General features: G+C 37.9%; 1 protein-coding gene across 2 annotated transcripts in view; it reads left to right on the top strand.

Annotated features, from left to right (window-relative positions):
• SEMA5A (semaphorin 5A) overlaps nt 1–14,752 on the top strand; it is a 635,454-nt gene that overhangs the window by 732 nt on the left and 619,970 nt on the right. The window lies entirely within an intron of this gene.

The raw sequence follows: 14,752 nt of genomic DNA, 5'->3' as shown, positions 1-14,752 counted from the left end.
ACCAGTTGCAACTTCTGGTGGCCCACAATTATACTGTTGCTCTGTGTGTGCTGGGGTGGGGGAGATGGGAGAGATGAACACTAAACATTTCAGCGACTTGGCTTCCCTCCCCCGTGCGGGATCTGAACATCACTGTGGTGGGCTGGCAACTTAAACATCATTAAAGCTAAAACTCATCTCCCCAGCCCCCTTACCCAGCCACCCCAATTCTCTCGAGTTCTTCTCCCCTGTGCAGGACACCAGCTTCTGCCATTTGAAGAGCCAGGGAAGGGGCTGGTGGGGACAGACTTGATTGCACAGCAGCTGTGTATCAAACTTGGTTTGACTAAGAGACCAAGCACAATGAGGGGCTGTTTTTAAGGGGGTGCGATGTTTTCACTGTGGTGTGGTATAGGCTGCAGATGTCCTGGAGGTAGGAAGGGATGGGAGTTTCTTATCTGGGGGGACGATTGGGTCACAGGGTGCACCTGCAATTTGCTCAGCACCTAAACGCAGGGAACCTCTACCCCACCCCCCTTCCTGTGGTATTCGTGTAAAGTCTCGATCCAACATATAGGGTGAAGGGAGCACCGTGTGCTGATCAGAGGAAAGGGGGGCTGTAGGGCCTTCAGAGGGAGCTAGTAGGGGGAGCGTGGCAGAAAAACTGTCGGTGGATGTTGCATCAATGCCCAGTAGCGCTCCGGATTTCCCCCTCGCCCATAGATCCATGTTCTGAGCACATACTCTGTTCCAGTGCAAACAGGGCTCTTTGCTGAGGTGTGAGGCAGCTCCTGCTAATGTGTTTTCTGTGAGTTTGTGCACTGTTGCCCTTTGCTTTACCTGCTCCAGGTTGTGTTGGTGATTTTGTTTCTGGAGTGGGGAGCCTGATTTTACTCTTTGCCATAGCGGTCTGTTACCGGTAGGGGGCGCTGGAAGCGAGGGCTCCGCTCGAAGTGGCTGGATGCTCCAGCCACTTTTTAGAGAAATCAGTGAGCGGTCTGGAGTCACCATTGCGAGGGACAGAGGGCAAAACTCGCAACTGGTTCCCATTAAGCAGAACCTACCTTGTTAAGTATCTAGCACAGATACCTAAGAGGGAGAGAAACAAGAGATGGCAAACAGAGAGTCCATTTAGTGCTGTTACAAAACAGGAGTTAACTCTTTAGCCAAAAACAACAAGGAGTCTGGTGGCACCTTAAAGACTAACAGATTTATTTGGGCATAAGCTTTCGTGAGTAAAAACCTCACTTCTTCGGATGCATCCGAAGAAGTGAGGTTTTTACTCACGAAAGCTTATGCCCAAATAAATCTGTTAGTCTTTAAGGTGCCACCAGACTCCTTGTTGTTTTTGTAGATACAGACTAACACGGCTACCCCCTGACTCTTTAGCCAAGACAATGAAAACTAACAGCAAAACTCCATATCTTTAAAACTGATAAAAACTAATCGTATTCTCCTCTTCAACCTCTCCAAGTACATTCAAAACGTCCCACCCCAACCTTCTGCTGCATTTTACATTTTGGTTATTTAATTGATTAAGGTAAATGATCCTGAAGTAAACACCTTCATCTGCCTCAGGTTGGAATAGAATACATATCCATATAGAAAATACTTTGGGATTTTTTTGTCACAGCTTTATTGTTATTTCAGTGTATTGTATATCTTTTCATGAAAGTAAAAAATAAATGGGTGGAGGGCAAGGGAAGCTGTCATGGAAAGTTACTGGATATTATACAAATGGATATTATACAAATGTATACTTGGACATCTACAAATAATACTAGTTGCTGCTGTGTATGAATTTTAATATACTTGTACTGCACCTATTATTTAATTTGATAAACAACAGAAGTTTTGGTCTGTTGTATAAACCTGTATTTTGACACCTTTTTAAAGAGTACATTTTGAGTTAATGTTCCATAATACAGTGAACGGGACATCATGGTCTGCTGTGTAAATCCTTCTTATTGCATGGATTATTACCCTGAGAGATGGTAGCCGTTATGGTTTCTCATTTCAGTCTGGATGCCAAGCATGCGCACCAAGTTCACATATTAAAAATCTTTATGACATTTTTCATTGAAAAAAAAAGCAATGTTCGTGCTCATTCAGTAAACAGCTCAGGGATGGATGGATAGATAGATATTCAAAGGCAGTATGGAGCCTGCAAGGTTACAACTGAAAAAAGCAGCAGCAGCTATTTTTAGGATTGTAGGAGCACACTTACATAGTTAAAAATAGTTGAACAGATTTTTTTAAATAAACAACATTTTGTAAAGCAAAGCAAACACTAAACATTCTTGGACTGATTTCTTGTACGCCAGACTCCAGCCTGAAGCAAAAATTTTTAGCCCAGTTAAAAGCTCTGTAAAAACATGATTTATAAGGGAAATGGGACTTCAATTTTAACTCTAGCAGCTAGAGTATTTCTCAGTCCTTGCATGGGTAAAATGAAAGATTTTGACAAATTTCTGTGTTCTTTAGGGTAGATGGTGATAACATATTTTTATTACTTTTTCTAATAGCATCATCTCATTTCTCATGTTAGTGGTGAATAGCTGTGTAAACTCCCACAGAGAGCAGAGACTTTGCTCTTATGGGTGGTAGTTTACTTTTCTGTCCAAGAGATAGTTCAGAAATAGAAAATGTAAACTCTTGCCATTAAGTTATACTTTTCCTTTAGGAAGTTTTCACATAGTGTTTTGAAGAAGCTGAATGTATTAATATCAACGGTCTACACCATGTTTTAAATCTTCTTCCATTATCAATTTGCTAAAATATGTGCAAGTAGCAGTTTTCTGTGTACCTTTTAAAGTCAAAAACCTTGGCTATGTCAAGTTTATTGAGCTAATTTGCAGTCATAGAGATCTGTACCGTCACAAATATATACCATTGTAGTTGCATAACAGCTATAGTTTTAAGCTTGTTTAATCAGATATTTAACCAAATGGGGTAATAACAAGGTTTTACGTCTGTTGTTATTACTCTCATATAGAATTATATTATTGTGTTTTGTGTTATCAGGATGTTGGAATTAAGTAATAATGTAAAAGAAAACATGGCTTCTTATTAAATAAAATATACAAAATATAAGTTGCAAAGAATACAACAAAAACATCTTAGCAACTCCACATCATCAGTTAGAAACTAATTACTGTAAGGGATTCAACAGATGGAATTGGAGAATTGCTTGGATATACAAGGTCAGATCTTCAACTGGATTCTAATCCATCAAATATTGTTACAGCTAATGTTAAAAATATATATAATACTCAGGTTAAGAAAAGAGTATCTGTACTTCTGGGTACAGTGCTTAGATTATCCACAAATACAAAGTTTGTTTTAAAAGTCATAAGATACATATAGTACATAATCTGCAATAACCCAAATTTAGGTGAATAAATTTAACAATACAGTTTAGATATTAGCATCCAAGTATTCAGGTACATCACTCATAACAAGTTGTACAGAGAGTTGATTGTGGAAAGCAAAATATTTCAATGAGTGAAGATTGTCCCTCATACTACATACAAGGTTAACTTTAAGCCTGAGAGAACAGTTCCATTGATGGAAATGAGGTTACGCCCATGCTTAAAGCTAACATCAGAGGCGCTATGCTGATTTGCACTGGATGAATTACACCAATGATAGTCAGACTGAGGCTCGCAAGCTGCAAGTGGCTCTTTAATGTGTGGCTCTTTGCATCACATGATATTAAAATACTGTGTGATTTAATTATTAACAATCTAAGTTATTAACCAACTAGGATTTTTTTTCTATGTTATTAATCAATTGCAGTTGATAAAATAATAATACTTGGTCAGTCATTTTGCTGTGAGAATTTTGTATATATATATCCACACACACATACACATTTCCCATCATACTGTTTAAATATGAATATATATGAATATATAGTACTATAGTAAATGAAACAATGAATTCACACAACCGTGGCTCTTTTCGGTAATGTTGATCGCTAATTTGGCTCCTGAACCACTGAGGTCTGAATATCATTAATTTACACCCATAGTATATGTGTGTGGTCTGCGATCAAATGAATTAGACTGAAGCAATATCTACTAATCAATACTTTGTGATAAGAGTTTCAGTGTACCAAATATGTACATATTTATTATATAGTATAATATTTTATTTTTTTAAAAGAAGCTTGATTATAACACATGTAAAATTATGATATATCATCTTGATTGTTATATTTTGACCAATTTTTCCTGAAACTGTTGCCATAGTTACTGAGATAAATTGGTATGAGAATTAAAAATAAGAATCACTGAGGAAGTTCTTATATTTTTTCCATAAAATATATGTAGAAATATATAATTTGAATCTCTGTCAGTGCTCAGTTTCATCAAAGTATTGTCTAATTTGGCTTAATCAGTCGCTTTCTCCCTCTTCTTCTCTGGCTTATACTTCACATTCCTTCTTGACACCAAGTTGTAAAATACACATTTTATCTTTCTAATTTGTCTTTGTAAACTATAACTGACTTAAAAGAATGAGTGTTTTATCAACCATATCCAAACATATTTCAGACTGAGCCCTCTGTGACATACACCTTTTGTCAGCTGTTCATGGTAGGCTAGTTTTAATTTCTAGCCTGCAGCATTGCATAAATAACCTGCAAAAGACAGGTGGCAGTCTGCTATTTCGAAATCCTCCAGAAATCTTATGAATCTTGCAGCTTGAATTGTACTATGCAGATAAAGTAGGGTCTCACGCAGAAAATAAGACACAGCCTTTTAAGAAATGCAACTTGGGTAAACGCATCCCTTTGTTTTTAGGGTGAATTAGCCAGGTAGAGGCTAACTATTGCATGTGGCAGAAATAACAACTGTAAACTTAATTGGAATACAGGTTTGAAATCTCTAGGACTTTGTTGCTAGCAGTCTGCAGTTTTGATAGAGCACCTCTTTTCGTTGTTGTTCAACATTTGAAAAAAATTCAATTTTTTCTTCTAGTACAGGATTTATCGTAATATTTATTTTCTAATTTGTATTGCCACCCTAGATGCTAGATTATAAAAAAAACAGTCAATTGCAGTATAAGGAAATGAAACTGAATACTGTAATATAGTAGATAGTTGTATTTACACAATTAATCTTGGTTATCTAAAGAATTCTAGTGCTAAAAAATCTACACTTACATTCCAGTGTATTAGAAAGCCAAGGAATTTCAAAGAAGAAGTTATGTGTAGTGGTAAAATGGTGGGAATAGAATTAACCTTCTGTTGGGAAAGTACTGAAAACTCTTGGAAAACAAATTCTTGTTAACAATCCAAACTGTAATCACAATGTAAACTAACTTAAATAGTTTTGAAGGAAAAAAATATGAAAATGCTTTATCTCATAAAGTTTCAATTTTGCTGTAAAGTATGAGATTCACTCCTATTTTCAAACTATCTTTAAGGGCTTCACAATCACTCTACAAATCACTCCATTTACCCAACTTTTGTAAAACAGAATAGAGACAAGTCCTTTACATATTGCTGTTTCCCACTTCCTATTTCTAAAATCATTATTTACAAACAGTGTATACAGGAACCTAAGGATTTAGAATTCCATGAACAGTTGGAAGAAGAACTATCACAGTTTGCATAGTTATTAAATAAAGTAATAAAATAAGCGTGGTGAATAAATCACTTGAAAGGCATTCATGAAGCAGCTGTGTCCTCAGAATATAGTTTACAGTGTTTGAAATCCTTACTGTGTGTTAAATAGATAACCATTGTATATTGTCGTTACGTCAGCTTTTGTTTCATCTGGTACACAAATTGTGATCTAAAGAGTCCTAAAATTGCTGCCCTTCATTTCATTATATCTAAGGCCCTTCCTGAGGCTTTACCTGATTGTAAGTGAACTGGGTTCTAAAATGTTTTGATCAGCCAGAAGAGACAGGGCCATATTGTAACCTGTGTTTAAAAAAACACAGTTTAAAAAGTGTGTTTAAAAACAAAATTCTGTCTAAATGGAGATTGAGAGCTAAGCTGGAACTTGGTCTCTGATTAGAACCAGGTTCAACCACAATCAAACACATTATAATTTATAAACATATTATACTTGATTGTAAGGCCTATGTAAACAGCCTTGGGTAAGGAGATACAGTCTGGAAATAAATTATTCTAATACATTAGAGACCCAGTCTTCTGGCCCAAACTAATGTCTCTGAATTATTTGATATTTTCTATTGCTGGTGAATTCTACACAGGATGACATAAGTATAAGCGAATATTAAGGTTGTATACATTTATTTTTCAATAAAAATCATGTATACTGTATGTTGCCATTTTCAAAAGCACTCGGAGTTGGCCTAACGCTGTTCTTGTTGAAGTCACTCATAGATTTCAGTAGGCCAGTGATGAGCACTTTTGAAAATCCCAAGCACATAAGATTAAGAAGGGTGGCTCATGGCAAGTTGTTCATATGCCTTTTGGGTTGACAAAATTTGGATGCTTCTGATTTAGGGGGTAAATTTCTAGAAGAGAGGTTAATAATAACAAGTGGATGAAGAAAAATATAATGATTGATGTTTGTGGTCAATATTCTACAGGGTGAAATGTCAGTTGCATTGTTCTACACAGTCAATAAACTAGTGGTTTCCTTTGACAGTTCTTTAGTTTTCTAATTTATATGTTCTGAGTAACTGAAATAATGATGTGGATTGTTCTGGAGGAGTTATGAGGATGAATGAAGAAGATTGTAAATGAAGAAGGCTGTTTTCTGTCTCCTGACACTGGGAAATCCCCTCCACTCAAGATCCATGGGATTTAGAGTTATAGGTATGTTCTTAGGTGGGAAGACCAAGGAGCTGGGAAGCAGCCACTGGATGAATTGCTCCCATCTGCAGAGTGCAGTTTACAGCCTCTTTTGAAAGACAGGTTATGATGTGGGTGCCACACTGTCAATGTGCAGTAAACCCAGAGGCCTGCATAACGGAGTTATGTCCCCACAGAATTAGGCCAGAATCCATGCAGTTTTGCCTGGATTTCCTAATAGATTCACTGTGTTTTCTGGTTTATTGATCTCATTGCATTTTTCTTTGTCACGGGTCCACACTTCTTGTTCTGAGGTTTAGACGGGCCTTTAATTCTGTGAACACCAACCTGTACAGTCTGGGCCTCATGCTTTCCCCATTTTGTGTTTTTATCAGCTGCAGGATAAATGTGATACAATAACTGGAAGAGAAGAGATATCAAGCCTTTACGGTTGGAATAATGGGTTTTTGTGTGGGTTTATTTGTTTTTTAACTTTGAATTTATAAAAAGCTCTGGATGGATATAGATGAACTTTCTTTGGTCAAAATTATGGAGAGGCAGCAATCTGTCTCCAGTTAAGGTTGCAACTAGCTTCCATTATAATTTTGGCCTGGAAAATTCTTCATCTTGAAAATTTCCAAATTTCATCTGAAGGCAAAGGAGATTGTACATTGGAGTTTGAAGAAAAGTAATCTAATTGTTCTCGAGCTCCAGGCAATTAAAAACTTACTCTGAGTTGACAGTTGATTTGTGTCTACTGTTTCTTTGTCTTCCAATCTTGATATGGGAGGTTTTTAGAATGACTTTAGCAGGAGCATGATTGTGCACTAAATGAAGGTGTGAGTATGTTGCCTATTATATAAGCTGTTTGCATGGTAGACACATAAGGGTCTTTTTATAGCTGACTGCTGATAAGTTTCTTCCTTTAGGTCAAGTGGTAGAGGTTATATATCATAACTGTCCCTTCAAACAGTTAAAACAAGTTTCTAGCTTGTTGTGTAGACATGGGATATTGTATTTTATACAATACCTGGAAATATGAGAATCCCATGACCTCACAGAGAGCTGATTAAATTATCCTTAGAAAGTAAATTATCTGATTTAATTTAGCCCATTGTTGTGATTCTAATTTCTACAAATGTGTGAGAGTTAATAATGTTGAAGTTGAAAGTATTATAATTGGCATCTGAGTTATCACCATTTGAAATTAATAGGGCAGTTCACCCCCCGAGTGTTTGTTTCAGACTCTCTGCAAACATAGGCAGACAATTTGGAGGTTTTTGTTAACATTATAGTAGCTGGAGACTTAGTTTTTAGAAAATGAAATATGAGCCTAGAGACTCATATTTCTCCTGACAGTTGAGAAATGTGTATATCACCCTCTACTTCCCAGCTAATCCTTTGTCCTTCCCCTCCCGTCCCGCCACGCTTTGGAAAACCTTGCCTCATGGAATGTTTGTGAATAGTTAATTTTGATTATGTGATTGGTCATCTAAGTCATATTGTATTGTTTCTGCTCTCTTATTTCCTAGCTAAAACTTTTCAAACCTCAGAACAATTTATAAAAAATGATTAATAAACAGTGAATGCTCTTGTTTGCACATACATGTCCATTTTCATAAATGAATATGGGTCTCTGTATGAAGAACATTGATTCCCCAATGGGACTAATCAATGCATAAAGTTAAGCATGTGCACATGTTTGTGTAGGATCAGGGCTGAAACAGTAAGACCCTTCATGTTCTATGCAATATATTATAATTGCATTGTTGTAGAGGATGTAGAGGAACACCAATAATTTCCTCAGATTTGAAGGTTTCCAGCAAATGGAAACTGAATGCATCCCAAGGATAAAACTTTCAGTTTTGTGGTATGGGGATAGATGGATGATTATATTAATTAATATTAAGATGTGGAACTTATTAGGGTGATACATGCTTTAGAAATGCGTGTAAAATTATAATAATAAGTGGAGATGGACAAAGATGTTTTATAACTCAAACAGAAATTCAGGCTTGAAGCAGAAATTACTGGGTGAGGTTCTTTGGCCTGTGTTAGGTGATCCTAATGGTCCCTTCTGGACTTAAAATCTATTAGTCTATAAAATAATTCTGGACATATTCTTTGAAAAATACAGTCAGTAATTTTTATAAAAACTTCCAAAACTTAAATGAGATATTTATGAACATTTTTTTCATTATTTACCCAGTGCTAATCACAAATACAAATTGAATTTCACTTTCAAATTCAAATGAATATTCACAAATATTTTTTCCACAATTTTCCCAGCTCGCTAAATAATGGTAATTGTAATAATATTGGCTGATCTGTGGACTCTTTTTGTTTTTAGCTACACTGCTGGCATGACCTCTTTCTTGTAATTGACATTGGTTGTGGAAGGATAGACAGGTCAGTCTAAAGGGAAGGAGAAGTCAGTCTCAGTCCAGCAGCTGAGCACAAAACAAGGAAAAGTGAATTGAAATGGAGATAACATTGTTTTTGATGGTTTCATTTTGTGTTCTAAAAAGTTCATCTTTCTGAAGAACAAAGAAATGTTAGCATCAAATATTGATTATGTATAGTATCTAAAATTTATAAAGTTCTTAACCTTATTCTGGCGAGCTTTGGTTGTGGGGAAGGATGGAGTAGGTGTACCTTGGAGCTGAGGAAAATGAATTAAGGACATGCAATTTAAATCAACCCCTTTCACTGCTCTTATAAGTAGCTTTAAAAGGCAACATGTATGGGATCTGCAGCTAGAGCAAAAACAGGATCTAGTATGTTATGGAAATATAGGAAATATATCAGAGCATAGATTAACTAATTGGATTAAATTAATGTAAGAAAAATACCAAAAAGTGGTTGAGGCTTCCCTACATTCTATATTTTATTTTAAACAGCAGAGTTAGTCTTGTATTAACTTTATAGACACAATGTTTTAAAAAAGTGTCTTAGATTTGATGATGTTACAATGTTCTCTCTTATATAATGATGGAATGATATTACTGCATAGTGTTGAACAATAAAAGCACATGTAGCACATTTCTGGCTCAGAGAGTTTTCTAAACTGACTCTGGATTCAGGATTAGGGCCACACTGATTTTGAGTTGCCAGCACTGATGAAAATCTTATATGCAGTAACCAGTGTGTGAAAAGAAATAATTAATTTGCAAGTTGTCGTGTGGTTGTCTGCAATTAAAAAGATTCATTCAGTTAAAAGCTTAAATTTTTGTACATTGACCAGTAAATATTGCAGGAATTTTTCAGTTAAATTGTATAGAAAAGGAAAATATTCTACAGGATTTGTTGCCTATAGTTTAATGTGACAATGTAATGTAGCAATAAAACCGGATGAAATTCCATTGAACATAAATATACACTGTATATAAACGCTGAAGAAAAAATCAGATTTTCTTTGTTTTGTTATATAATGATTAGACTTAGTTCTTTTAAAGGTGCAAGCTGCAGCATGATTCCTGAAATAAGGTCAGGACAGTCCTACACTATGCTAAATGGTCTTAAGCATTGTCTAAAACAATTATTTGTTGAAGTGGAAGACAGACTGTCAATATTTTGGCATGTGGCAGTAGGAAGACTAAGTTTACAGCTTGGTGATAAGCATACTTTCTGACCTTCATTCTGGAAATTTGATGCACATGAATAATCTCAGTGACCTCTGTGGCACCTCTCACATGTATAAAGGTAATCCACTGGTGAGCATGTGTTACAGCGCCCCTTCTGTTTCTGAGCCACAGAGGACATGAGTCATTTGCTGTTGCAGTCCTTGGTGCTTTAGTTCAAGCTGAAGAAACTCATGCTTTTTAGCTTGCAATCCCTGGTATGCCTGCCAAGATGGTGACTATCAAAATATGTTATTCATGTGCAGAAGTGGCCTTACATTATCAATTGGAAGACCTGCCAAGTATCATGTTTCTCACATGACTCTCTCACATGCAGGTCACCCCATGCATTCTCAGAGACCTGGCTAAATGTCCTGCATTTAGCTGGACTCCATCTGGGTAGGCAAGATGGTTAGGACTGTAGTTCAGCCTGCCCATTACCAGGGGCAGCCATAGGTGGTCTCTCTGGCTGTCTAGTCCTGCTGTTCCCAGCCACCAGTCAGTATCAGTGCCCCAACAGGGGAAATATGGCAGTAATTGGGAGCAAAGAGGAGCAGGAGCTATTGGAGGCAAGAAAGTGGGATGCAGGGGACAAGAATTATTGGAGGAGTAGCAGGGAGAACTGTTGGGGGTGACAAGAGCTGTTGGGAGGGATGGTGGGGATAAGGAATACTAGTGGAAGAAGAGCTGCTGAAGGGAATGGAGCCTGCCTATTGTCTGGGAACAGAATGGAGGTGCCAGAAGGTGATAGAGGGGACATGGGCCAAACAGTAGCAACCCCATCCCCTGGTTTTCTCCTGCCCAGCCAGTGCACCCCCTTCAGGCTGTCCTCATTACCTGTAGCTCAACTCAAGCCATCTTTAGCTCCTCACAAGTCCTGATCCCTGCTTTTGAGGGGTGCAAGGAGTAAGCTCCTGCTCTGCCACACCTGCTGTCACTGCTCAGGGGAACTAAGGGAAATCTAGTCTCAATCCAATGCTTTTCACCAGAAGTTTAATCCACATAGTATTTTTAAAACTGATGTTTATGATCATATGCAAATTATTTGTAAATATACAAATTAGCTAATTAGATACACATGGATGTGTACAACACATGGCAGTCATGTTTAATGTATATAACTGACAGTAAGAAAGATCTCATAATGTGAATTACAGAAGCTAAATCTTAGACTTTTAATCTGGAGCAGAGGGATATGACTTACTCTTTCGGGGGCGGGGGAAGGACTTTTTCATTTGAATATACTTAGAGGGTCTGTGGATCTACTAAACTTTCAGCTGTTATCATGGTTACCAACTTTCCATGTAGTCATCAATCACTTAATTTGTGTTTCTCCTTTGACCTGTAGTGTCTTGTGCAGTAGAACTCATCAGTGTATGTGTAAACCACTTGACGTTTAGGAAGGAAGTGGAGAAATAAAAAGTGAGTTTGTGTTTCATAGGTTTCACAATTACAAAATGAACTGATCAAAGAGGGGGCATTATTTTTCTCCCTGAAAATTCATGTAATCATTTATGGATTAGCTTTGGCTATCTGTATTTTGGGTGTGAGAAGTTGGGAGCAAATGATAACAATCCCAATGTAAATCCTGGAGAGATTCTCAGTTCAGGTTAGGTAAACCAGAGCCAGACTTTCCCCCCCCCCCCCACCCCACCTCTGAGAAAGCAATCATTTTTGTGAAAGCAATCACAGAGCCAATCCTTCCAGTCATCAGAGAGCCTGTGATCTGAAGAAGAGCTGTGAAGTGTTATGATTCAATTTGGTACAGGAACACAGTTCAAACAGACTGGAACAGCAGGCTGGACTTCCTGTGTGAGTTGCATCCATCATCATAGCCAGTAAAGAACAGTTACAAATTCAACTAGATTATCTGTAATCCAAAGTAGTCTTCACTTAATTATATGTCATTTAATATTGGTGACATTCATGGGGACATTAATGTAGTTTTTGAATTTAGTTGACTGCCACATTTAAGAGTGTTTTATAGAAGTATGTTTCTCTGAACTATCTACTTGCAGACTTTTAAAACATAGCTTCCTTGACTTTAACTTAGAGCAAATGTCCCTGACTGTGAAGAAAAAGTCACAGTGATTTGTGTTGTTGAGTCAAAAATATTGTTAAGAGGTTTAGGATAAAGCGAGCAATTAATGAATCATTCCTAGTGAAGACTAATGTCAGAGACCCCTCCAGGGCTAAGATGCCTTTGTGCTGTACTCACTAATCTTTTGAATGAAGATGGTGTGTGACTGGATTTAATTAAGCATATATGAAAACAGATAAAAACACTAAAAAGCAATTTAAAGCTGTTGTCTCAAGAAATGGGGACTTTTTCCTTCTTATCAGATTTATCTTTTCACTCACACATATTGAATCTATTTCCCCATTTCAAGTAGCCTCACACCCTCCTGTCAACTGTCTAAAATGGGCCATCTTGATTATCACTACACATTTTTTTTCTCCTGCTGATAATAGCTCATCTTAATAAATTAGCCTCTTATAGTTGGTATGGCTACTTCCACTTTTTCATGTACTCTGTATGTATATATATCTTCTTACTATGTTCCATTCTGTGCATCTGATGAAGTGGGCTGTAGCCCACGAAAGCTTATGCTCAAATAAATTTGTTAGTCTCTAAGTGCCACAAGTACTCCTGTTCTTTTTGTGGATACAGACTAACATACCTGCTACTCTGAAACCTGTTTCTACTTAAGTTTTTCTAAACATAACCATCAGGATTGTCTGTCTCTGTGGCTTTTGGCAGGATATGTGCCTTTTTGACAATCTCAGTCTGTTCCTGGAATGAGATTAATGTGTTCAAATTTAACGCCCCCCCCCCCCAGTCAAAACACATTTGAAAAAATCCGAACAAAAGACACCGCCAATAGAATCTTAACCCACTCTTTGACTGAGTCTCTAGTATGCATGGCAAGAAGTGCTCGTGGGCAAAGATGTATACATCTAAAGCACTTATCACTTGGATTCACCAAGGGCAAATCATGCCTGACTAACCTAATTGCCTTCTATGAGGAGCTAACTGGGTCTGTGGATGAGGGGAAAGCAGTGGATGTGCTATTCGTTGACTTTAGCAAAGCTTTTGATACGGTCTCCCACAGTATTCTTGCCGGCAAGTTAAAGAAGTATGGGCTGGATGAATGGACTATAAGGTGGATAGAAAGCTGGCTAGATCGTCGGGCTCAATGGGTAGTGATCAATGGCTCCATGTCTAGTTGGCAGCCGATATCAAGCGGAGTGCCCCAAGGGTCGGTCCTGGGGCCGGTTTTGTTCAATATCTTCATTAATGATCTGGAGGATGGCGTGGACTGAACTCTCAGCAAGTTTGCAGATGATACTAAACTGGGAGGAGTGGTAGATACGCTGGAGGGTAGGGATAGGATACACAGGGACCTAGACAATTTAGAGGATTGGGCCAAAAGAAATCTGATGAGGTTCAACAAGGACAAGTGCAGAGTCCTGCACTTAGGACAGAAGAATCCCATGCACTGCTACAGACTAGGGACCGAATGGCTGAGCAGCAGTTCTGCAGAAAAGGACCTAGAGGTTACAGTGGATGAGAAGCTGGATATGAGTCAACAGTGTGCCCTTGTTGCCAAGAAGGCTAATGGCATTTTGGGCTGTATAAGTAAGGGCATTGCCCGCAGATTGAGGGACGTGATCATTCCCCTCTATTCGACATTGGTGAGGCCTCATCTGGAGTACTGTGTCAAGTTTTGGGCCCCACACTATAAAAAGGATGTGGAAAAACTGGAAAGAGTCCAGAAGAGGGCAACAAAAATGATTAGGGGGCTGGGGCAGATGACTTATGAGGCGAGGCTGAGGGAACTGGGATAGTTTAGTCTGCAGAAGAGAAGAATGAGAGGGGGATTTGATAGCTGCTTTCAACTACCTGAAAGTGAGTTCCAAAGAGGATGGATCTAGGCTGTTCTCAGTGGTACCAGATGACAGAACAAGGAATAATGGTCTCAAGTTGCAGTGGGGGAGGGTTAGGTTGAATATTAGGAAAAACTTTTTCACTAGGAGGATGGTGAAGCACTGGAATGGGTTACCTAGGAAGGTGGTGGAATCTCCTTCCTTAGAGGTTTTTAAGGTCAGGCTTGAAAAAGCCCTGGCTGGGATGATTTAGTTGGAGATTAGGTCCTGCTTTGAGCAGAGGTTGGAGTAGATGACCTCCTGAGGTCCCTTCCAACCCTAATATTCTATGATTCTATGATTCTAAGTTCCAAAACACTGCTGCTAGCTCCAGACTTTCTTAAAAAAAAAAAAAAAAACGAGATGATTGATCAGCCAAACTGATTTTGGGCTGCTGGGTGTTTCCTTAGCACAAACTCCTAAATAAAAAATGATTATCCATTGGACATAG

This window comes from Chrysemys picta, chromosome 2 (assembly GCF_011386835.1).
Source record: "Chrysemys picta bellii isolate R12L10 chromosome 2, ASM1138683v2, whole genome shotgun sequence".
NCBI classification, from domain to species: domain Eukaryota; kingdom Metazoa; phylum Chordata; order Testudines; family Emydidae; genus Chrysemys; species Chrysemys picta.
This window is presented reverse-complemented; position numbering and strand designations above follow the sequence as displayed.